The 26564-nt window shown below is 39.1% G+C and overlaps 1 protein-coding gene and 1 non-coding gene across 3 annotated transcripts in view; both read right to left on the bottom strand.

The window, feature by feature from the left end:
* PLCB1 (phospholipase C beta 1) overlaps nucleotides 1–26564 on the bottom strand; it is a 444925-nt gene that overhangs the window by 357333 nt on the left and 61028 nt on the right. The gene's annotated exons all lie outside the window — the stretch shown is intronic.
* On the bottom strand, nucleotides 10400–10537 carry LOC119932775. The gene has a single exon (XR_005452509.1). It is a non-coding gene; the product is annotated as a small nucleolar RNA SNORA7 (small nucleolar RNA).

Raw genomic sequence — 26564 nt, 5'->3', positions numbered from 1 at the left:
AATAATGTCAATTTGTCATTACAAACATAATAAATCACCTGGGTGATACCAGGTTTTTGAATGAAAGCTTGCAGTACCCAAAACAGGTTTAGGGATTGGATTAAATGATATGGAACTAGCAGCGTGGCTCAGTGGAAAGAGCAAGGGTTTTGGAGTCAGAGGTCATGGGTTCAAATCCCTACTCTGCCAATTGTCAGCTGTGTGACTTTGGGCAAGTCACTTGGCTTCTCTGTGCCTCAGTTCCCTCATCTGTAAAATGGGGATTAAGATTGTGAGTCCCCTGTGGGACAACCTGATCACCTTGTAACCTCCCCAGTGCTTAGAACAGTGCTTTGCACATAGAAAGCACTTAATAAATGTCATCATCATCATCATCATAAGGTAGGAAAAACAACGTGAAAAAAGGTATAAAGATATTTTCTTGCCTGCATGGCCTAGGATTTTTAAGGCTTAGCCCAATATCTCTCATTCTTCAATTAAATCATGTCTTGAGATCTCCAGTGGAAATCACTGTTTTCTATGGGCACCCAAGAGATTACAGGTTCAAGACCTTTGAAGAAGAAAAACCTACAGCTTCTTAGTTCCTGAATGATTCACACAAGATACAAAAAAAGTTTCAAAGGATGAAGCTAATGCCACCATGCAACAAGCTGTTAGCCATTATTCCTTAGAAATCCTATTTTTCTTTCTGCAGCCTGTGTAGGTGGAATGTGATTCTTACAAAAATTGAGACTAATTATAAAACTATGCTTTTTAATTCTCAGGCATAGATGATCTTCTATCACAGCTAACTTATTTTGTCTTGTTATATAATCAGTTTGCAGGATATGGAGCACACCTACATAAATGTTAAAATAGAAGATTGAACTTGTTTCTATTCCTGCTTGATTCCAACAGTGTCAGGATCTCATTTTATCTTGTCAGAACAGTTTCCCTTTGAATAAAAATAATTTCTTTTTAATCTGGGATATAACCGGCTTTCATCAAAGTAGCATTATCAGGTCCTAGTTCTAATGCTTCTATCTAATCTATATTTCCTGCCCATATTCAAAATTTCTTAGCTGACGGAGTTCCAATTGAGGTAATCGCCCATGAAGAACAACAGAGGAACCTCAATCAATCATTCAAGGTATTTACTTGGCAACCTACTGTGTACAGAGCACTGTACTAAGCACTTGGGAAAATATAGAGTTGGTAGACAAGTTCCCAGCACACAAGGCATCAGTCCTGAAAACATGCCCAAGAGTGATTGATTTGAATGCTAGTGGTTTGAACCAAACCATTGGCTCTCTCTCAACTCCTACTGATGCCCAGGGTACAACAACCACTTATTGATTTATTGCAAAATGTAGAAGCAGACTGTCCATGCCAGTCAGCCACAGATAGAAGCAGATTAGAACCAGGTATCCTAAAGCCCATAGCAGGACTCTGAGTAAGTATCCAGAGAGATAATGAACAGAAAATGAAGTGAAAAAAGGGCTGATGAGAAAAAGCAAATTCCCAGTAAAATACACTTAATATTACATTTCTGATGGGCACTATCAGAACAAAAATGAAAACCAGCAAAATCCTCTATTCTATCATTCTTCTGATGCTAAAATGTGATGATCGTGTCAAAAATTGGCTGGAAGCCCATAATTTCACTGTCAACCAGCCAAGAGTTCCAATGAAAGAATTAGTAAAAGGGCCAGTTCCTGAGCGAGCCAAACACCAGATGAAAGTTACAGTCAAGTCAAAAGGGGAAACTCAGCTCAAAAATCCATTACAAAACTGGATTAAAAAATATTAAACTGTCAACTTTTTACCAATGTTCTACGCAAATCAACAGCCTTCATGTGAATCATGTCTGTACTGGGGCAGAATCAGTTCTTTAACTGACATAGATGGACTTTAACTGTAACATAAATCATGCAAGTGAAAATAATGATAGTTTGACCAGTAGCACCAGTGAGTATGATAGAAAGCTTTGCTTTATACTCCTTTCAGTCTACATACAACAATATGATCTACTGTCTGCCACGTGGGCTGTTTACTGTCACAGATCATTTCTTTCATATTTGTGTGGGACAGTTTTGCCCTATCAGCAGATACATTTCAGATTGGACAGATACCAGGATTTTTGGCGAGCCTCATGCAAGGGAAGAAACTTAAGTCATGATGAATTTTTATGCATCAGATGAAACAACCGACCATAATATAGTAGTTGGTCTAAATAATTGGCCTAAATCAAATATTTTCCGTCCATTTTTACCTATTTGGCATAAAATTCAAGGTGTAATTTAATAACATTAAGTGCCTGAACACAGGCTGTAGTTGAGTTATTAAAGAGAAAGAACCACAGAATCTCTGATTCAAGAACAGAATCTACCCTCTTAAGATTATAGGCCTAGTCTTGGTGGGCCTAAAACCATAACATTTTCAGCAATCAATCAACCAATAAATTGTATTTTTCTAGTGTTTACTATGTACATAGCACTGCGCTAGGCACTTGGGAAAGCACTGTATAACAGACTTGATAGGTGCATTCCCTGCCCACAATGGGCTAACAGTATAGATTGTATTTCTCTCCATGAAGCACAATGAAGTGTTTGCCCGCACAATGAAGTGTTTGCCCTGAGCAGAACAGGGAAGAAGAAAGACAACATCACAAGAGTTGGAAGAGTCAGGCTCTATTACGTGATATAGGTGTCCTTTTACTCTACAGCAGACTTTCTGAGCAATAATTGTGGTATTTTGTTACATTGTACTCTCCCAAGTGCTTAGTACATGCTTTGCACGCGGTAAACTCTTGACAAATATGGCTAAATGAATGAATTTAAGTACTTCCTACCTACCAAGCACTGTGGGATATACAATATACTATGATACCCTACGATACTGTACGTCTCTCACAGGCACTTAATCCCCATGAGGGAGCTGAGGAACTGGAGTTATGGGACTTGCCCAAGGTCATACAACAGGCAAATGAAAGAGTATAGATTAGAACCCAGGTTTCCTGACTCCCAATCCTGTGCTTTTTCCCCTAGGTTCATGCTGCTTCCCCAGGGCAAGACGGGGCATTCAGTCTATCAATGGTATTTACTGAGTGTTTATTATATGTACTAAGCGCTTGGGAGAGCACACTACAACTGAGCAGTAACTGCCTCAATCCACAGGTACATCCTAATTACCTCTGTAATTGAACTTTCTGGTCTGACCCTCTAGTAACATCTCAAATGTAACCACTACTTACCCAAAACACTCAAGTCAGTCGCTGAGCAGTCCAGTGACTCTAATCCACATGATGCTACTTATTATCTATCAATCAATGACATTTATTGAGGCTTTTATTCTGTGCACAGCACTATACTAAGTGCTTGGGAAAGAACTCTACACTAGAGTTGGCTGACACTATCCCTGCTCATTGCACAGGATCACACTATATTGCTTAAAAAACACCTCATGTTAAAGACACGAAGCTTTAAGCTACAATCAAAATTATTTCTGTAAAAATAGTCCCTGTATGAAGTGTTTTAAAGCAGACCTGAAATGATCAGACCGTATGCGTCACACCTCTAAGAAATAATGAAAGATAATTGATTAAAATGGATATTAAAGACAATGTCTCAGTTTTTTCCCTTTGTTTTACATGGGCGTCAGTAGTAATCTTCTAAATGTAAATTGATGAGAAAATCACCATTATTCATTTTGAAACAAATCACATTTAAACTGAAGCTATGTTACTAGCTAATATTCACTAATTCTGAGTTTATAGGTAGCCAGAAATGTCCTGAATTGTTTTTCATCATCAATCATATTTATTGAGTGCTTACTGTGTGCAGAGCACTGTACTAAGCGCTTTTCATGTGATGTACCTAAATCATTTTATATTTTTTTATCTTCTATTAACTTTAAACTCACCATATAAATATAATAACATATTAAATAACTCTTTAGGGTTCAGGTTACATTGGAACAGTGCTCTGCACACAGTAACACTCAATAAATATGATTGAATGAATGAATGAATAAATTTGTCCAACTGGTTTGAAACTCACTTATAGTTTAGACATAGTGAGCAGGTTTGGAGAATACAACTTTTCTACAGCCATATGAACCCAAAGTAGTTCTGGTATTTTAGTGAATTTTGACATGGCACCAATTTAAGACCACTGTAAAATTTTACTAAAGTAAGAAAGAAGGGGACTGTTATCTTCTGCTGAAGGCAGGGAGTTGTGGATAGAGGAGGGCACCAACTATCAAAAAACAGGCATCCTCCTGCAGGGAAAAAGGAAGTGTAGGCAAACTGGTGATGTTTATCAACCTCCTGACAATTTCCACTCATCAGTCACTCCCTCACTTATCAAGAGGCCAGATTCAACAGCTGTTGTGATCCAATCTAAGAAGAGGGTATGAGGGGACATTGGATATTGCTGATACCAAGGATGGCCTCCAGCCAGACTTAAGAGAAACATATTAAATATATAAACTTTGCTAGTGCAACTCTACTAGGAATCCCCTTTCCATCCCTTCCAGTGCATCTCTGTCTGCCTCTCAAACATGGACAACTGCGGGTAAACTGGCTTAGTGGACAGAGCTCAGGCTTGGGAGTCAGAAGGACCTGGGTTCTAATCCTGGCTTCGCCACATCTCTGCCGTATGGCCTTGGGCAAGTCACTTCACTTCTCAAGGCCTCAGTTGCCTCATGTGTAAAATGGGGTTTAAGATTGTGAGCCCAATGTGGGACAGGGCTGCATCCCATCTGATTAATTTGTATCTACCCTGGTGCTTAGAAGAGTGCTCAGCGCATGGCAAGTGCTTAACAAGTACCATTATTATTATTATTATTATTATCACAAGTCAATTACCCATTACAGCAGTGAATGAAGTGTGGAGTGGGAAGCCTTGAAGTGGAGCCTTGAAGTGACAATTGCTTGCTGTGTAACCTTGGGTAAGTTAACTTCTCTATGCCTCAGTTTCCTCATCTATAAAATGGGGATTCAGTACCTGTTCTCTCTCCTACTTAGATTGTGAGCCCCATGCAGGGCAGGGACTGTGTCCAATCTAATTAACCTGCAACTTCCGCATTGCTTAGAATCGTGTTTGACACATAGTAAGCACTTAACAAATACCATAAAAAAACCAGATGACCCGGACAGGGGTGTTGATGAGTCAGTAAGCAAATGTGACTTGGAGTACTGTCATTATTGATTTGTTTATTTTAGCCTGTTTGCTCTTTTTTCCCCTAGGATCTGTCTTCCCCCTTTAGATATCTGCCTCTTATTGGATAGAAACTCGGAATGAATTTCAAACTCCATGTACTCTTCCTAGTGCATAGGCAGTGCTTTTCAAATTGTAAGCACCTAAGAAATATTGATTACATCAGGTTGACAAGAACATTTTCTTGGCTTTTTTCTACTTCGAATTTTTCCAATTTAAATCTATTGTATTTTTGTAACATATTTTTATAAAAATGAATTAAGCCATAAGCATAACATTTAATTCTCAACGCCACAATTGCCTGGGGTATAAGTCTTTAGTTTGATTCTGTCCTTACAGAGGAACTACAAGGAGGTAAAGACTTGAGAATTTCCGGTAAGAAGTTGGCACGTACCAGTAAAGTAGTAAAAAGAGATGATATAAAGATATATATATATATATCTGTATATATGTATATATGGTTGTACATATTTATTACTCTATTTATTTATTTATTTATTTATTATCTATTTATTTATTTATTTACTCTATTTATTTATTCATTTTACTTGTACATATCTATCCTATTTATTTTATTCTGTTAGTATGTTTGGTTTAGTTCTCTGTCTCCCCCTTTTAGACTGTGAGCCCACTGTTGGGTAGGAACTGTCTCTATATGTTGCCAATTTGTACTTCCCAAGCGCTTAGTACAGTGCTCTGCACATAGTAAGCGCTCAATAAATACGATTGATGATGATGACGACGATGATGATATTTGAAAATGTTTTCCGGGTTTTAAGTGTCTGAGAAAAAGCTGAAAGCAGTAAAATAATGATCACTGTAGCATTAGGAAGTCCTACGAAAAAGACAGCCTCCTAAAAAAATCTGCAAGTGGAGTAGAAACCTGAATTTAGAAAATTAGAGATGTACTTTTGGATGATAAAGTGCTCCCCAGTGAGTGTATGGTTCAATATTCACTTGAGAAGTTCTGCCTCAGGTTCTGGCTCCCATAGGAGTACATGCCTTTCAATCAAAATGACTGTGGAAGCTACCTCAGGGTCTCAGTTATGCAGCATTATCATCAACGGTATTTATTGAGCGCTTACTGTGTGCACAGCACTGTTTTAGTGTTGGGAGAGTATAAAACAAAAGAGTTGGTAGACACATTTCCGGCAGATCACAAAATCAGTTTTCATACCCTCGTATTTGATGATTAAGGAGAGTCTAGTACATCAATCAACGGTTCTTGTATACATTGCACTACATTAAGAGTTTGGGAAAGTACAATACAACAAAGTTGGTAGACAAGTTCCCTGCCCACAGGGACTTTTAAAATTGAAAGTGGAGGTTGTGGTCTTGGGTAGTCTCAATGAACCCTTTGAAAAGGCATGAAATTGCTCAGGTTTCACAACCAAGCAAGAGCAGAGATGTGAAAATCTATCTAAAAAGCCATTCCAGACACATTCCCTTCCATTTGGGGCTGTTGAGACCTGGGCACATAAAAAGCTTGAGATTTTTTTAATGGTATTTATTAAGCATTTACTATGTGCTGAGCTAAGCGCTGTGGTAGATACAATCAGGTTGTCCCACGTGAGGCTCACAGTCTTCATCCCCATTTTACAGATGAGGTAACTGAAGCACAGAGAGGTTAAGTGGCTTGCACAAGGTCACACAGCAGACAAGTGGCAGAGCAGAATTAGAACCCATGTCCTCTGACTCCCAAGCCCGGGCTCTTTCCACTAAGCCGTGCTCCTTCCACCCAACTGACTAATTGGGTGGAAAATACTCAAATCACTTTGGATACTTCAAGGGTTGTTTTCATGTTTTGTCAAGTGTGAGTGTTGGAAGACTAAGACAGCAGCCTCTAAATGTAATATTAAAATCCTAAATGGGAAGCATCTCGGCCTAGGGGAAAGAACATGGGCATGGGTGTTAGAGAACCCGAGTTCTAATCCTGGCTCCACCACTTGTCTGCTGTGTGACCTTGGGGAAGTCACTTAACTTCTCTGTGCCTCAATTATCCTATCTGTAAAATGGGGATAAAGACTGTGAGCTCCATGTGGGGCATGGACTGTGCCTAATCTGATTAGTTTGTATCTACCCCAGCGCTTAATACAGTGTCTAGCACATAGCACTTAAATACCAGAAAAAAAACCTACTAAATTTAAAATAAACTAAACGTACAACTACCATCTACAGTCTTACTGATACTGTATACAAAATTGGCTGAAGCATTTCAAGCATTACCATTAATTTTTTTAAAAAAACTACTACACAATTCATTTTTCCAATGACCTTGTAACAATCAAGTTCATGATTCAGACTACAAATAAAAAGACAATGGTTCATAAATCAATACAGTCTGGACATGTCCTTTCTGTTTACCAGTTTATTCTTAGTAGTTTCTAAATAAGAAGATTTTGATTTGGTTATTTATATCCCGATGACTGTTCTGTCTCAGGAGGAACTGGAAGTATGTTTCTGTGCACTGCACAGCTCTTTTTTAGAAATGATGGAATGTAGCAGCAGAATAGGGTGAAATACAAACCTAAAATAGGAGCTAAAACCTGGGATGTATTTAGTGGGGCAAGGAGGGATCATCTTGGCCTCTGAATTACCCAGTAGACTTTCTTTTCATTTCATTTTAAACCAAGAGACGGTAGTTTATTTATTCTGATGGATGGGAATTATTTTAATGTTGGAAAGAAATTGCAGTTAACAGGAACTGACTGGCTTCGACCTTGCCAATTTCAGTTTTTCCCTTTTTCAACACCTCAATGTTGTTTCTCTTTCTGAAACTTCCTGGGGTGTTTGCCACCTTTTTTGTGGATCCCCTGGGAGGGCTTGCCTGGAGTGAAAAGAACCTAGTCCTGAGCAGTGGAGAAACCAAACATTCGCCTCTAACCTCTGCTGAGGCTTGTGATGACAGGAAATCTTGTGAGATTTTTGCACGCAACCGCAGGAAGCAATGGGAGTTAAAGTCCTTCTGAAGTTATCTGGAATAGATGTCGTTACTCATTAGATGTCAGGATAAATGCTCCCACCCCAACAAATGTATAATGCTGGGATTTAAAGGGGCTCTTGATCTTTACAGTTCCTTAAATGCATAGTAACCCAAAAGGGATTGTTAGAATAGATGTCCATTACCCAGGTCAACTTTGGTAGCATGTAAATTTGTACACGGTGATATTTAGTTATAAAAAAATACTTGAAAGTCATAATTACATCTTTTTGTTACCTACGGTACCTTCTTTGGGTTGATTCTTGTAATTACTGAATAATATGAAAGGTTCCTAGATGGCTCCTTTTAACTGTCTGCTCTCTTCTCCCAGTAGATCCCAATTAATGCTCTTCATTCTGCCCAAGCCTCCTTCGTGTTCAACTCTTCCACCTCTGATCCATCATGTGGAATGCCCAACTTCCTCATTCTTGCCAAATCACACCTCCTACCTCTTTCAAAGACCTCCTAAAAGTCACTTCCTAGCCGTCTTCCCTAATAAACCTTTCATTCAATCATATTTATTGAGCGCACTGCAAGTTATACCTCCGCAATCACCCACCAAATACTATTGCGTGCAATTGCTTATTTGTTATTCAATCACTGAGACCTATTATTCATACCTATTTTCTCACTCAACTACGGAAGAAAACAAATCCATTTATATTTATGATCGCCATTAAAGTGTTAGCTCTTTTGCACGCTTTGCAAGAACCTACAAATAGTCTGCACACAGGCAGAACTCAACAAGAACTGGGGATTCTGATATTGACATTAACTTAATACCTTCTTTCTCAGAAAAGTGTAGCAAAATGATGTACCTTTTATCAACCTTACTACACCAACCTTTCTCAAGCCCTCTAAGAATGGTCAATTTTCTGCCATTCTGGAATGTTGGCAGAAGAAAACTTTGTTCTGGAATAGAATCCAGAACTTTTCTGCTTTTAGAGAGCACTATAAGCTTCTCCCTTAGAAGCATGCATTTTTGTTAACTAGTTTTCCTTCCTACTTAGCGTCTCCATGATTTCCCATTTGCCTATTTTATTGGACAAAGTTCCACTTTACTCTTCCCTCTGAATCCTGACTTGGAGTTTTATTTTATGCGAAGTGGAGATGAGGAGGAGAGTTACTCGCAACAAGATAAACAATTCTATCTGGCGGTGTGGCTGTGGGAGAGTTCTGGGTAAGGTGAAGATGTGTGAGTATAGCATGTCAACATGTGCTGTGCCTAAATAAGATACTAGGGAGTGTCTGAACACTTGAATCGACGTGTTAGCTGTATGAATATAATTGGGTGTGTGTGTATTTTTTATTAATCTGGGTTAGTCTTTGGAGGTGTGATTCAGTCTACATATAGATCTATGCATATAGATCTATAGATCTATAAACATCTATGCATATAGATGTTTGCATGGGGGAGAAGGAAGGAAAGTGGAAAAAAATCAAAAGAGAGGGATGAATAATGCCTTTTTTTAATGGTATTTGTTAAGCATTTACTATGTGTCAAACACTGTTTTACGCGCTGAGATAGATTCAAGTTTAATAGGTTGGGCACAGCGCTTGTCCTATATCAGGCTCACAGCCTAAATCAGAGGAAATAGGATTCAATCCCAAATTTACATATGAGGTAACTGAGGCACAGGGAAATTAAGTAACTTGCCCAAGGTCACACAGCAGACAAATGGCAGAGTCGGAATTAGAACCCTGGGCTTCGGGCTCTCTGGCTAGTACTTTTACCACTACGCCATGCTATTTCACTGTTTTGAAACTCTACCCCTTTTACTGAAATTTTGCCAACTTGTACTTCCCAAGCACTTGTTACAGGGCTCTGCACACAGTAAGCGCTCAATAAAAACGACTGACTGAATGAATGAATGAATGAAATGGAAATGAAGAAAAATTTTGCCTGTAGCTAAATCCATATTCCAGTTCCTACCTGGGGCATATGACGAGTTTAACATGTTCATATGACGAGTTTAACATGTTCACCTCCACTTTGTCTTGTCTTATGCCATCGAGTCATTTCGTAACCATATCGACACCATGGACACATCTCTCCCGGAATGCCCCGCTCTCCATCTGCAATCGTCTGGTAGTGGATCCATAGAGTTTTCTTGGTAATAATACAGAAGTGTTTTACTATTGCCGCCTTCCAAGCAGTAAACTCGGGTCTCTGCCGTTTACTCTCTTCCATAACGCTGCTGCTCAGCATGGGTGAGTTTTGACTTGTAGTAGATTGCCTTCCACTCGCTAGCCGCTGCCCAAGCTAGGAATGGAATGGACAGTCCTCTGCTTGACTCTCCCTCCTAGAGCCGAGACTGGTAGAGTACTGGAAACTCTCCAGATGCAACCCTGAGAGGGGCACCTCCATTTAGCAAGTGAAAAAAATGAAGCAGGACAATGTCTGTATTAGTATTTTTTATAAAGACTCTATTGGCTCCTGTGAGTAGGGAACACTTCTATTATAACCCTCTCTCAAGTGCTTAGTACAGTGCTTTGCACACAGTAAATATGACTGGTTGTCATAAAAAGGGAAAATTTACCAATACGGTAATCGTTGTCCTATCACCTTGGAACAAATTTCTTCCCTCTGACAAGCTGAATAAATAATTTTACTATAATTTTAATCCAGGTTGAGAGGAAAGGCTGGAATGAGGATTGTTTTATAAAATCTTACTCAGTTTCTAAAATGAAAGTAATCATCATTTAACAGTTTATTTTCCATAGCCACATATTTTCCATAGTATAGCATGAATTCAGTATATTGCGATTGTAATGAACTTAGTAACAATACAGTAGGTAGGAGCAGATAAACACTTCTGTGAAAAGATATATTACTGTGTTCTAGGAAAACAGAATGAATCATTTCCGAAATAGCACTTCCTTTACTATTTTATTGGGAAAGCCAAACTTCCCAGAAATGAGTTCAAAGATCTTTATTACTCACATTCTTAGTAATAACAGTATAGTTCATGCAGATCTTAAGCTGCAAAGAACAGAATCATTACATTCATATAAAATGTTAACAAATAATATCTGCCCACTTTTGAAAATGTATTTCCATTTTGGAAGTTTTGTTTTCTAAAGCACTTAGTGAATATAAAGGAATCAAAAGAAATGGTAAAATTGAATCAAATTTTCTAAGAGGTAGAAGATTAAAAGTTAAGCTTAGTGTTCAAAGATAAAATGAATGAATTTGAATTCTTCAGTTTCTTTGCAAATATCAGTGGAGAGTCTCTTTTCATTACATACGCATAAACACGCGCCTCAGTTTTCTCATCCATAAAATAAGAAAGAGATCTACTTTCTCCTTCCCTCTTAGACTGTGAGCCCCATAAAAGACAGGGACTGTTTCCTAACTAATTTTCTTGGATCTACCATGACTCTTAGCACAGTTCTTGGCACATAATAAACACCCAATGAATGCCACTATCATCAAATAAGCATAACATGTTTATCAACCAGATAGGTAAGAAGAGATTGGCAATAGGTCATACTGCTTCCCCAGCACATGAGCAGGGAGCGTGTCTACCAACTCTGTACTTTCCCAAGCACTTAGCGCAATGCTTTGTACACAGTAGGTGCTCAATAATACCTTGGATTGATATTCAGCCCATCTTCAGTTTGCTTTACATATAGCTTGCACCACCAGAATATTTTCTAACGTATGAGTTTGAAAAACATTATTGAAATGAATAGATTCCACTTAAGTAAAAGGTCATTTTATTAAAATTTAATACGATTCTGGTGAAGATTTTGTACATTTCTGAGAAGAGAATTATCGGATTGTTTTTGCAAAGATCTTCACCCCATTTTCCTCCTGCCCCATTAATGGCAACACAGATAGGTTGAATTCATTCATTCATTCAATCGTAATTATTGAGCATTTACTGTATGCAAGCACTGTACTAAGTACTTGGGTGAATAATAGTGATTATATCCTTTATTTGCCTTTACCTATTTTATCCCGTGATGCCCTGCATGCGGCCAATCAGAAGACCAGAGTTAATACTTCTTTATTTGATGTTTTTGAAAACCTTTTTGAAACAGAGCAACTTATTTGCTCTCCCTTGAACGCTGTAGCTGTAGTTCCTCTTCAGTTTAGGAAGGCCAGTACCGAAATGATAAGGACATCTTGGATTGCCTGACTTCTTTACCTTTTTGCCTTATGTTGGACTCTCCCAAGTGCTTAATACAATTCTCTGCACATAGTAAATGCGCAATAAATTAGAATGATTGATTGATAGATTTTGAGGCCTTCTAAAGTAGGCACACCACTGTAATTAGCTATATCTTTTCACATCCATATCAATACTGAAGAATGGAGGTAGATTGGGGGTGTCCTATGATAAGTTAATGAAGGCAATCATTATGTTGGATAGATTTTAGAGTTGTAAATATTTTGTTTTTACCTCAGTATTCATTTTTAAGTAAGGACATGTTCATTATCTGAACTTGGGCAAAATGATTTGATATCTACCCATATTCAGAAGAAAGGAGTCAATTATGGCCTTTTCTAACTCAATGACTTGCTAACAAATTTGCAGGCCAAGTAGGGCTGTATTAATAACATTCACAACCAAGAGCTCTTATTATAATCACTACAATATGAACATATTTTTAGCCCTGTTTTTCTTCCAGTTTTAGAAGTTGTTACATTTGCTATTCATTACGAAGCAAACTGCTCCACTGATGCCATTCGGGTCCTTTGATTATTTCACAGAACTAAAATTAGTTTTTTCAAATAACTTACCAATTGTCTATAGGTTTTCAAGGAGAGCAGAAAAGACTTTGTCCTTGTTTGGTGAGTTAGACCCCTCGACCCTTTATTTGCTTAAGCAGAAATTTGGCTAAGGACATAAGAATAAGGGGAGAGCTGAAATGCTAATTTTAAAGAACATCTATATGGATTTAGTACATGCAGAGTCCAATACATTTTTTAATATAGAATACTATCTCCCATTTTTCCACAAGACTACTGAAAAAAGTTTTTTCTAAAACTTGCTAATAATTTTGTATAACTGAGATGAAGGATGTACAAATATTTATTATTCCACTTTCTGATTTTTTGCAACATAAAGAAGTTACTTCTAGAGCATTATTTTGCCTATAGATGCTCTTTATGGGCAGGGATCACATCTATTTTATTTCCCCAGGCACTTCGTTCAGTGTTCTGCACACACTGCAAGCTCAATAAATACCACAGATTGATTGAAACCTACTTTTACATTTAAAGAGGATTCAAATCTGCAACAAAAATGCTTCAGGTCTAGCTGTTCCAAAGAAGGATGTCTCTACAGCAAAAAAGCACATTACTTACAATGAAAAACAGGCATGTTCTGAAATGTGAGCCCCAGGTGGAACAGGGACTGTAACCAACCTGATTAGCTGTATCTACCCCAGTGCTTAGAACAGTGCTTGGCACACAGTAAGTCCTTAACAAATACTATTATCATTATTATTATTATTATTATCATTGTTAAAAACGTATGAACCTGGGAGCCAGAGGACCTGAGTTTTAATCGTGGTCTACCACTTCCCTGTTGTGTGACCTTGGGTAAGGCACTTAATTTCTTTTTGCTTCTGTTTCCTCATCTGTAAAATGAGGATTAAATCCTACTCCCTCCTACCTAGGCTTGGAACCCCATATGAGACAGGGACTGTTGCCAACCTGATTATCAGAAGATTGTACTTACCCACCCCAGCGCTTCCCAGCTGCAAATCAACAACCCATCTCCAAATTCACCTGTTTCATTAAATGAGCTTCACCCTTAAAACATTATGGTCCATAACCATCTCCACAATACTGTGGCTCGTTACAACAGAGATTTTGTATAGCTAATCCCAGAAGGATGGTGAGTGAGAGGTAATTTATGCACCACCACAAGCCACTGAAAATTCTGCTGCTTTTGAAAAATTCAAAACTGGAATTACCAGACACAAGCACATAAAACCTCAAACCATAGAATGCCAGGGGTGATTTCAACCTCATACCCTGAGGCAAGACCACACCTAAATCACTGAGGAAGAAGAGAATGTACCCTACTCTTAAAGATCTCTACAGAAATACGTTCCTTAGACTTTCTGAGTAATATGTTCCAAGTCCTAATAATTTTCACTGTTGTCATATTTAACCTAAATTATTTACAATACACTTTAAGACTGTATTAAGCTCCCCCAGGCCAGGGGTCCTGTATTTCCCTTTTATTGTACTTTCCAATGGATTTACTATAGGTTTCAATCCATAATAATAATATAATAATAATGATGGTGTTTGTTAAGCGCTTACTATGTGCCAAGCACTGTTCTAAGCACTGGGGTAGATACAGGGTTATCAGGTTGTCCCACGTGGGGCTCACAGTCTTAATCCCCATTTTATAGTCCAGGAAACTGAGGCACAGAGAAGATAAGTGACTTGCCCAAATTCACACAACTGACAAGGGGCAGAGGAGCGGGATTAGAACCCATAACCTCTGACTCCCAAGCCCATCCTCTTTCCACTAAGCTATGCTGCTTCAGAGAACAATGAACTGACATATTCCCCCTTCCATTCTAAAGGGGTATCTATTGTATGTATTGAGCACTTGCTATGTGCAGAGCACTGTACTAAGCATTTGGGAGAATACAGTATTCAATTGATCAATGGTATTTATTGAGTGCTTACTATGTGTACAGCACTGTACTAAGCACTTGGGAGTGCTTAGAGAAGCGTCGTGGCTCAATGGAAAGAGCATGGGCTTTGGGGTCAGAGGTCATGGATTCAAATCCCGGCTCTGCCAATTGTCATTTGTGACTTTGGGCAAGTCACTTAACTTCTCTGAGCCTCAGTTACCTCATCTGCAAAATGGGGATTAAGACTGTGAGCCCCCTGTGGGACAACCTGATCACCTTGTAACCTCCCCAGTGCTTAGAACAGTGTTTTGCACATAGTAAGTGCTTACTAAATGCCATTATTATTACTATTATTACTTGGGAGAGTAAAATAATCAGGCAGTCAATGGTACTTAAGCAGCGCACACAAATACAATTAAAAAACAAACACTGTTTCCAACATGTCCTCTGGGGAATAATCAAATCAACTTCAAACATATCAGAACTGTGTTGTAGAATTTTAGGGCTGAAACTGTCATGAACTAGTTCTAATTTATCTCACTCTTTATAAAGAAATTGGGTGTTAGGGTTTTTTTTTAAGTTTTAATTTAAAAAATAAGTAATTCATCTCAACAATAAAGTTAAACCAGGTTTTATAGTCTATAACTTTCAGTTTTTTTTTGTTGTTTCGGTGACCATAATTGAAAAAAAAAGATTGAAAATATGCTAAATTATATGGCAAAGAAATTTGGTCCAACCCAAGTTACAAATTACATTATAATCTCAAATGTGCTTAAAACTGTTGGTATTGAAGCCAACAGTTTGTAAAAATAATGAGTCACATGTGGTACATAAAAATCGTATTTATATGTTTCTGAGCAGAGGTTTAATATACACTAAAAGCAATGAATAATTTATTGAAGCTTTTAAATTGTCAGTAATAAAAGAGATTAAAGATAAAGTTATCAGGTAGAAAGAAACTACTAAAGAATGGTTCCGTGGTGCCATTGTCTGACTTGAAAATCATCTTCTCCACCTGCACTCTCACACTCAGCAACTGATTTTCAAAGATCTGGGATACAGCATCCCACAGACTGAAGGACAGAAATCATGTTTAAAATTAGGCTTTCATCTACTAGCTCTTTATTTTACTCTTTTGTAATGACAGTCTGGCTCATATGGCCCTTAGCTATGTTAATACCACCTAGAACGCATACAGTAAATCTTAAACTGAAGCGTAGGGCATTCAGGCAGGGAGAGCCCTATGGACACTAATCTGATATACTACCCTCCAGGTCACAATTCTGATTATTTATATAGCCTTTGGACTGAAGAGTCAGGGCATGTCTCCATTAAAATAAGCAAGCCATCATGATGAAGAGAGAAAGAGAGAGAGAAAAAAAGAGACAAAGAGAGAGCCCTTGCCTCTCGGAAAGCAAAATGCCAATATTCAGAATCTGAGGGTCTTCTGGAAGGGTGATGGAATTCATTTGGGAGATGTTTTCAGGAAAGGATTGTACCATAAGCAGTGAGAAACAGTGTGGCCTAATAGAAAGAGCTCAGGACAGAAGACCTGGGTTCAAATCCCAGCTCTGTCACTTGCCTGCTGTGTGACCTTGGGCAAGTCACTTAACTCTCTGAGCCTCACATTCCTTTTCTGTAAAATGGGGATCAAATATCACTTCTCCCCTTTACTTAGGCAGTGAGTCCCATGTGAGACAGGGACTGTGTCCACCCTAATCCCAGGGCTTGGCACATAGTAAGTGGTTAACTTCTTTCATAGTATTTATTACACGCTTACTATGTGCCAGGCAATGTACTAAGCACTGGGTTAGATACAAACTAATTGGGTTGGACACAGTCCATGTCACACATGAGGCTCACAGTCTTAATTCCCTCTTTACAGATGAGGTAACTGAGGCACAGAGAAGTTATGTGATTTGCCCAAGGTCCCACAGCAGACTACTGGTGGAGTTGGGATTAGAACCCAGGACCATGTGTCTCCCAGGCCTGTCCTCTATCAATCAATCAATCAAATTTATGGAGCGCTTACTGTGTGCAGAGCACTGTACTAAGCGCTTGGGAAGTACAAGTTGTCAACATATAGAGATGGTCCCTACCCAACAGTGGGCTCACAGTCTAGAAGGGGGAGACAGAGAACAAAACCAAACATACTAACAAAATAAAATAAATAGAATAGATATGTACATGTAAAATAAATAAATCCAATCCAATAGCCTGGGCTTTTTCTCACTATTCTACTGTTGTTATTATCATTATATATCTGAGAATTCAGGGAAGCAGTGAGAGAAGCAGGCTTTTCTCTTAATCAGGGAAATTCAAACCCATAAAATATCAGATTTATTCTTCATTTTATACAAATAACAATAAGCTTAGTGTTCTAAATGATTCGAGTGCCCCATTTTGAATAATAGAGGCGACAATGTTTCATTTTGAATGCAAGGGTGAAAAAGGGAGCACAGATTTTAGGTGGGATGGAAGAACAGCTGAGAAATCAAAAAACCACCATTTTGGGCCATTTTGGCCCTATCAGTCAATGATATTTATAGAGCACTTACTGTGGGCAGAGCACTGTACTAGCAGTTGGAAGAGGCCAATATGACAGAGTTGTTAGCCACATTCCCTCCCTAGAAGTAGCTTCCAGTCTAGAAGGGGAGAAAGACTTTAAAATAAATTTTGGATAGGTGCATAAGTGCTGTGGGATTGAGGGTGGGATGAATATCAAGTACTTCAAGGGTACATTTCCAATTCCATAGTTGACACAGAAAGGAGAGGGAGTAGAGGGTATGATGGGTCAGTAGAGAAAGCCCTCTTGGAGTAGATGTGATTTTAATAAGGCTTAGAAGATAAAGGAGAGTGGTGGTCCTTTGTATATGAAGGGGGAGGGAGGGAGTTCCAGGCAAGAGGAAGGATGTGGGCAAGGGGCTGGTGGTGAGAGGTGATTGAGCAGGTTGGTGTTGAAGATTGAAGTGTGTGTCGGGTTGTATTAGAAAATCAGTGAAGTGAGATAGAAGGCTGTGAGCTGATCGAGTATTTTAAAGTTGATAGAAAGGAGTTTCTATTTGATACGGAGGTGGATGGAAAACCACTGGAGGCTCTTGAGGAGTGGGGAGATGTGGATGGAAAGTTTTTTTGGAAAAAAAGTGAAGTAAAAACTGGAACGGGGGGAGGCAGGAGTCAGGAAGGTCAGTGAGGAAGCCGATGCAGTAGTCAAGGCAGGATTTGGTAAGTGCCTGGATAAGCATAGTAGTAATTTGGACGGAGAGAAAAGGGCGGATGTTAGCAATGTTGTGAAGGCAGAACCGCCATAACATTTGGAAACTCATCTTTTCAGAGTCCGGTTGTCTAGGTAAAAGGTTGTGACAACAGTTGCTCCCACCACAATTGGGGTGGAGTAATGGAATGGAGACAGATGAAAAGTCTCATCTGTTCCCTAATCAGAACTGCATTAAGTTTCAGTGGAATGGAGAAATACTAGAAACTCAAAGGGTCATTAGGCCCTTGTTCCGGCCTGTTCTCTCTTCCTTCTGAATTTACACCTGCCTCTGAATGTAATATACCCCTATCTGCTTTCCTCTACCTCTTTCTACTGGGAGAAAAGAGGAAGGGGCACCTGCCTCTGCCTCTAGATGATGATGATGATGTTGATGGTATTTGTTAAGCGCTTACTATATGCCAAGCACTGTTCTAAGCACTGAGGTAGATACAAGATAATCAGGTTATCCCACTTGGGGAATCACAGTCTTAATCCCCATTTTACAGATGAGGTCACTGAGGCACAGAGAAGGTAAGTAGCTTGCCCAAAGTCACATAGCTGACAAATAGCGGAGCTAGGATTAGAACCCATGACCGCTGACTCCTAAACCCAGGCTCTTTCTACTAAGACTCCTAAACCCAGGCTCTTTCTACTAAGCCACACTGGACAGACCTGAGACTCAGAGGTCCTGGGTTTTAATCCCAGCTCCGCCACTTGTCTGTCATGCGACCTAGGACAAGTCAGTTACCTTACCATCATTATGATTCTCTATGCCTCAGTTCCTTCATCCATAAAACAGGGATATAAGAATGCAAGTCCCACATGGGACATGGACTGTGTCACACCTGATAAGCTTATACTTATCCCAGTGCTTAGTATCGTGCCCGACACATAGTAAGCGCATAACAAATACCACGAAAAAAACCAAAATATGGGCCTAGGAGTAAGAAAACCTGGGTTCTAATCCAACTCTGCCACTTGCCTGCTGTGAGACCTTGAGCAACTCACTTAACCCTTCAGTGCCTCAGTTCCCTCATCTGCAAAACAGTGATTGAATAATAATAATAATAATAATAATGGTGGTATTTTTTAAGCGCTTACTATGTGCAAAGCACTGTTCTAAGCACTGGGGGGATACAAGGTGATCAGGTTATCCCACGTGGGGCTCACAGTCTTAATCCCCATTTTACAGATGAGGTAACTGAGGCATAGAGAAGTTAAGTGACTTGCCCAAGGTCACACAGCTGACAAGTTGCTGAGCTGGGATTCGAACCCATGACCTCTGACTCCCATGCCTGCATTCTTTCCACTGAGCCACGCTGCTTCTCCATGCCTATTCTCTCTTAGGCTGTGAGCCCCATATGGGACCTGGTTATCTTATATCTACCCCAGCGCTTAGTGTCTGGCACACTGTAAGTGCTTAACAAATAGCACCATTATTATCATTTAATCGGAAATCATCCCCATGAATGGCGAACCTTAAGCAGGCAGAAGCGTACTGGAACCCAGGACTCCTGATTCCCAGAGAACGGCTCTTTCACAGGGAGATAAGTGTAAGGGGCAACGCCATGATGACCACCGTGGGCTTTCCAATGGTTACAGATCACCACCTGAGGCTGAGACGACGGGGAAAGTCGCCCTGCTACTCAGAGGTTAAAGCGGTCCTGATTTCAATCCATAGAACACGTGCCTTAATACATCAACATGAAAAATACAGTGAACAATGAAAACAGAACAGTGGAGCATTTGCCAATTGATTTTGCTTTTCAATAACAAACCTATCAGCAAAAGCAAGAAAATTCAGACTGCTCTACAATTACATTATTAGCAACAATGAAAACAATAAATGGTTATTTTTTTCAATTCAAAAGGTCTAAGACAGAAGCAACAGCTCTAAGGCATTTGAATTGAATTGTTACACATTAGGTTCTTGGTTCATGATACCATGGTCATGACACATAGCATTCTTCTGAGCAGAACATTTCTTTAATGAGGAAAACAGACTTACTTTTAAGAGCTAAAAGAGCTGTACGCCAGAATGCAATGTAAAAAGTTTGTTTCTTTAAAGACTGCTATTTATAATCATTTAATGACATCCTTTGGAAATGCATGTCAGCGGGGGCAGTTTTTATTTTCAGTCGATATACGCCGGACATAATATAGTGGCCTCACTTGTCTATTCCACCTGTCGCCCAGTAAGTCTTTTTAGGGGTTGATCCTCCCCGCTTTTCCCATCCTACGGGGGTGGCTGATTAATAACAACAACAACAGCAATAATAACAGTAGTATTTGTTAAGGGCTTACTATGTGCCAGGCACTGTACTAAGCACTGGGGTGGATACAAGCAAATCAGATTGGACACAGTTCCTGTCCCATGTGGGGCTCACAGTCTCAAATCCCCATTTTAAAGATGAAGTAACTGAGGCCCAGAGAAGTGAAGTGACTTGCTCAAGATCACACAGCAGACAAGTGGCAGATCCAGAATTAGAACCCATGATCTTCTGAGTCCCAGGCCTGTCAACCATGCCATGCTACTTCTTAGACCCTTCTGAGAGATAGTCTCCACCTCCACGGTTCCCTATGGCACAAAATCCCTCCCTTCAAGGTGTTTCTATGCATTCATGCATTCATTCAAGCAAATGTGTGAGTCTTGTGAATACAATTTTTTAGCATCAACCTAGCACAATTTATTTTCATGTATTTCCATGATCTGTTTTCATACATACTTACGAATATCCTTTATCTATGGCATGAACATGGTTGCAATTTTAATAAGTGATTTCCAGGCTCAAATTCATTATATTACTTCCAGGACAGAGATCACATCTACTAATGCTATTATACTTTCCCAAGCTAAACGTAGTACAGTGCTCTTCACACTGTAGGGGCTCATTAAATATAAAAATAAAAAAAAATGGTATTTGTTAAGTGTTTACGATGTTCCATTCATTCAATCGTATTTATTGAGCGCTTACTGTGTGCAGAGCACTGTACTAAGCACTGAAGTGGATACAAGCAAATCTGGTTGGACACAGTCCCTGTCTCACGTTGGGCTCACAGTCTCAAACCCCATTTTACAGATGAGGAAACTGAGGCCCATAAAAGTGAAGTGACTTGTCTAAGGTCACACAGCAGACAAGTGGAGGGGCAAGGATTAGAACCCATGATCTTCTGAGTCCCAGGCCCGTGCTCTATCCACTACATCACACTGCTTCCCTCAATGGTTAATTGATTGGTTAATTATACATTAGGAGTATTTGTGGAACATAACGTTGATGGCTCTGCCTCATCTCGCAAGTTAAATTCCATTTTTGGAATGGATGAGATTATATTGAGTTTTTTGAGACTTCCTTCTTTTTCTTATGGACATTAAGTTAAAATCCTCCAAAAGACAAAGATCTTAAATAGAAAAATACTTCAATTTAACTTTAAAATCTGGTTACCTATATATTCCTATCACCTACCACAGCACTCCCTTAGTATTTTGACTGCTGTGCTAGATTAAAATAATGAAAAGCTCATGCTACCATTTTTGCATAGACAGTTGTAAGTGCAATATTTGCACACGCAAAATTGAGGGAACAATTATGTAATTATTTACTTATACAGATAAGATACATGATGAGATATCTTGATTTGCATAGTGATCCATGCTATTAGAGACTAGCAGCTTCAGTGTTGCAAAAGCGAAAATGGTTTCTGCAACTATTAAGGCCCAGGAAAATTGAAGACTGTTGACTGCCAATGGTTGGCCAGCAGTGGTATTTACTGAATGCTTACTGAATGCACTGTACTAAGCACTGGGGAGAGTACGATACAACAGTTGGAAGACACAGTCCCTGACCACAAGCATCTTACTGCCTAGAGAGGAAGACAGATCTACCATCTACCGTGGCTCAGTGGAAAGAGCCCGGGCTTTGGAGTCAGAGGTCATAGGTTCAAATCCCAGCTCCGCCAACTGTCAGCTGTGTGACTTTGGGCAAGTCACTTCACTTCTCTGTGCCTCAGTTACCTCATCTGTAAAATGGGGATTAAAACTGTGAGGCCCCCCCCATGGGACAACCTGCTCACCTTGTAACCTCCCCAGTGCTTAGAACAGTGCTTTGCACATAGTAAGCGCTTAACAAAAACCATCATTATTATTATTGTTATTATCTACGCTCTTCTTTCAGAAATTTCAAGTAAATAGTCCTTAAGCAGTGATTTTTTCAGTTTCTTCATATGTTTTCAAAGACTAAAAACCCTTCACTTTTAATCACTGAAAGACTTAATTATAGTGAGGCAATTTGGGGAGAGTTGGCAGCTTTAGGTGGACTTACACAGGGGTAGTAAAAATAATCTATTTTTCTTCCCTCAAGACGTTTCATTTTTTCTGTACCTAAGCACTTATATGATATTGGCTGAAGCATGATGGGCACAGCCAATGTAGATTTAGCATGGACCTGGGAATCAGGTGATATAGGTTCTAGGCCCAAGCCTGCTATGGGCCTGCAATATGACCTTGGGTAAGTCACTGAACAGGTAATTCCCATGTGGACAAGAAACTGTGTATGATCTGAAGATCTTAATCTCTCCCTTTGCATAGTATAGTGCTTTGACATAACATTTAAAATATACTATAATTAACAAATGGCATTACTGGGCAGTAAGTATTCCCAACCGAGTCAAGCATTATGTAGAATTTCTGAGAGCTAAAGTGCTTAGTAAAGTGCTCTGCACACATTAAGCACTCAATACATACCACTGCCTGAAACTACCATTTTGTGTCTTTAAGGTGGTTGCTGAACACATTGCTTAAGCATCACAGACTAGACCTTCTTAAAAGAAGTAACATTTCCAGAGCGCCTGGTAGCCTGCAATGGCAAGAACGTAAAGGAGTGGGTGGTACTTTTCAATCTGTTTTATACAGCTTGAGGCTACCAAAAAGCCCTGGAAACTGGTGTTGGAATAAATTTACAATCCTCTTGGGAATTTTTTAACTTTAAGCTCAAAAGGTTATATATATGTCATTAGAATTTGAGAGAATCCTTTGCCAGGAGATTCTACATGTTGCTGGCTGTTTTCTCCAAATGCACGCGTGCGCGCGCACACACACACACACACACACACAAAGCATGTAAAAGATGATTATCACTTTTGCAGAAGGAGTTTCCAACAAGCCTGAGAATGACTGAGATCATGGGCCAGTCTATTCCAAGAAACCCTAAAACAGTCAAAAATGTTTATTGGTATTACACAACTGAAAGATGCTTTGTAAACATTTTAATCATTATTTTCACTGTTCCTGTTAGGTGAGCTTGGCCAGCATCTTTACATAAGTAAACAAGCAATGTGTTTGGGACATTTGGTATTGTATAACATTTAACATTTCATGTAGCTGAAACTCTTGGGGTTCAGAGACAGAGTTCCACTAAGCCAGTCAAACAGTAAGTCAGATGGTTCAACCAAACATAGTTCTAACTGCTATGGATATATTTGTGCTTGCTATCTGCAGGAAGGAAAATAAGCATTCTTGAAAAGGAAGAAAATAATACACATGTTTTCGTGCTTCAAAAATCAGAACCAAACATGCAAAATAAAGTTCTAAAAAGCTCACGTGGAGCCATGTTTATGGAACTAGCTCTTGGTTGAATACTAACCATGTGTTTCTGAAATGCAGCCTGCCTCAGCCCACCCATAGTGAGATATGCAAATCACTGAACCATAAGAAGAAAAGGACAAAATCCAGTAGGGGTTTTTTTGTTTTTGAAAATTCTACTAAAATATTCAATTTTATCTCTTCTCTTTTCAAGACAACATCTGGATTTGAATTCTCCATTTTCATAAGGTCATTGCTTAAAATAAGACATTTTGGTTCATCCTCAACTATACCACATTTCAATTGAACTGCTCTTAAATGAGATGTTGTTGTTAATTTATGGTAGAAACTACTTTTGTTTATTTTGAGGGAGAATTCATCACAATAAACACAAAATAAATCTGCAAGTAGAATCCATGTTTATTTTACATGAAACACTTAAAACCTGTGCCATTTAAATTTTATTTTGTTGGACGGCGTACCCAAAACTGCAAAACACCAAATCCAAATAGAAAAGCTCAAGCAGTATAAACACATCAAATTTTGCCTTATCTGAGGAATTTTTCTTTCCTCAAATATAGGTGCCTTTTCCTAAACGAATACATTACATAAAAGGACAGTTCTCAATCATGTATTTGATGTGTATCTTGTTTGCACTGATCCAAAATATTCTTAAGAGGGCTTAGAAACTGCCCTTACTGAGGTGTTCATGTAAATAGGCTAGTGATCTACATGAAGGAGCTAATTCTACATAAGTGTATTTTACCACTCCAACTTTAAAAGCCTGCTCTTCTTGAGTTCTAAAAACTACTTGGCTGCAGTTTATGTCCCCAGAACACAATCCTTTCCCATGGAATTTAACCAATTTTCTATGCCCTGGGAAATGAAGAGAGCTGGAACTAATTCAACAAAAGCAAATGTGCACAGTAAAACAAATTTAATGCTCAACTGCTGAATTTCAAAAATTGATACATGCTGGAATCAACAACAAGCTTTCTTCTACTTTTTACAAACTATAAAGCCCAAGTTGGTGCTCCATCAAGCATCTGCGAGGTGACTTTGGGCAAGTCAGTTCACTTCTCTGAGCCTCAGTTACCTCATCGGTAAAATGTGGATTAAGGCTGTGAGCCCCACATGGGACAACCTGATCACCTTGTATTCCCCAGCGCTTAGAACAGTGCTTTGCACATAGTAAGTGCTTAACAAATGCCATCAATATCATTGCTATTATTATTATCTGTTTTTGCAAGTGAAGTTTGTGTTACACGCGGTGGTTAGTTGCCTGTTTCCTTGCCAATGTGTTGGGCAGTTAGAATAGGTCTCTATACAAAAAGATCTCACAACTTGCCATTAAAAGAACAGTGATATCTCAATATTCCGAAGTGGACTCGGTTTTAACGGTTTCTCTTAGGGAAAGTATCCCCTAAATAACAGAAATGTTAGGTATTGTACAAGAGTCCGGATTAGAAACACACCCAAGTCCTACCATGGAATCCGACTGTGAGAACTTATTTTTTGTATGGGGGCAACAGGAGGATTCACTCCAAAAGTGGACACTTCCATTTTTACCATATTGAAAAATCTGACCCATTGCATTTGCCAAAGCTGTTTTGTATACTGTACGATCTTGTGAATGATTACCGATATTGTCAATCAATTCCCAAGGCCATGAATGTCTTATTTACTGATCCTAACCCAAGCTAACTGATACTGAAAAACAGGTCTTTGAGAAATGTATGATCTAGTACCTTTACAATAAACAGATACACCACAGAGAAAGTTTGGATTCTTTCTGAAGAACAGAAGAGCTTAAATGTAGTCCCAAAGTCTGAATGCTCTGAATCTTCTACTCCACTACAGTGGAAATTCAAGAACTCTTTGAGACTTTACAAGTGAGCTATGCAATCAATCAATAAATGGTATTCATTAAGCACTTATGTGCAGAGAACTGTACTAAATGCTTGGTAGAGTACAACAGGATTAGCAGGCACATGAATAATTTTCACTTTTTCAGTCCCCTTCAAGATTCTAACAACTCTAAGTAACACATGAGCAATTTGAAAACAGTATGAATCAAATCTACTGAACCACAGAACTCAAGCTAAAGGTCGACGTCTGCCAGGAATAGAACCCATGTCCTCTGAGCACTTGGTGTGCAGCACTTAGTACTAATATTAATACTTCTGTCTAGCACATCTCTTCTTTTGCTGAGGGATGTGACTGTTGACAAACAACTGAGTATCCAAAGGGTAGACTTGATTCCAAGAGACCAATCAAATGCCATCTGTCCCCCAAGCACTAGTGTCAGTGAAGCATGGTTTAGGCTGTTGGCATTGAAGCACGGTGGCATTATTGGCCACCTCCACAGCATATAAGATCTCCAAACGAGACCCTTTTGGATATCACTGATTCACACCATAGGACCACCCCATTGCCACAGAACTCTGATTGCCATCTTCTTGGTTGCCTGTGATTCCATCACATCTCCTTATCTGCTTCATGCAGCTCAGACCGACTTGAGCCATTCCCCTAAAGTATAATCAAAAAGGGAGCCGTAAAACAGCTGAAAGATTTACAAACAGAACACAGCACTGGCTAGTTCCTGATTAAAAGAAACCATTCTGAGGTGCTTTAAATACCACAGTTAACTGCTTTCTTAAAAAAACAACTTGTACAAAGTTTCACCCAATAATTCCAAATACGGTTGACCTTTCAAATCTGGGTTCCCTCCAGTTCAGAGTTTATGTCCCCAGGCCCTGAATTCAAAAACGTTTGTCATAGTATCTAAAATATACACTAATGTTAACAGACTTGTTGTCTTATGCTGACGAGTCATTTCCGACCCATAGCAATTCAATGGACACATCTCTCCTACAGCGACCCACCTCCATCTGCAATCATTCTGGTTTGTATCCATAGAGTTTTCTTAGTAAAAATACAGAA

Source organism: Tachyglossus aculeatus, chromosome 9 (genome assembly GCF_015852505.1).
Source record: "Tachyglossus aculeatus isolate mTacAcu1 chromosome 9, mTacAcu1.pri, whole genome shotgun sequence".
In the NCBI taxonomy this organism is placed as follows: domain Eukaryota; kingdom Metazoa; phylum Chordata; class Mammalia; order Monotremata; family Tachyglossidae; genus Tachyglossus; species Tachyglossus aculeatus.
The sequence above is the reverse complement of the archived record's forward strand: the minus strand, read 5'-3'. Positions and strand labels throughout refer to the sequence as shown.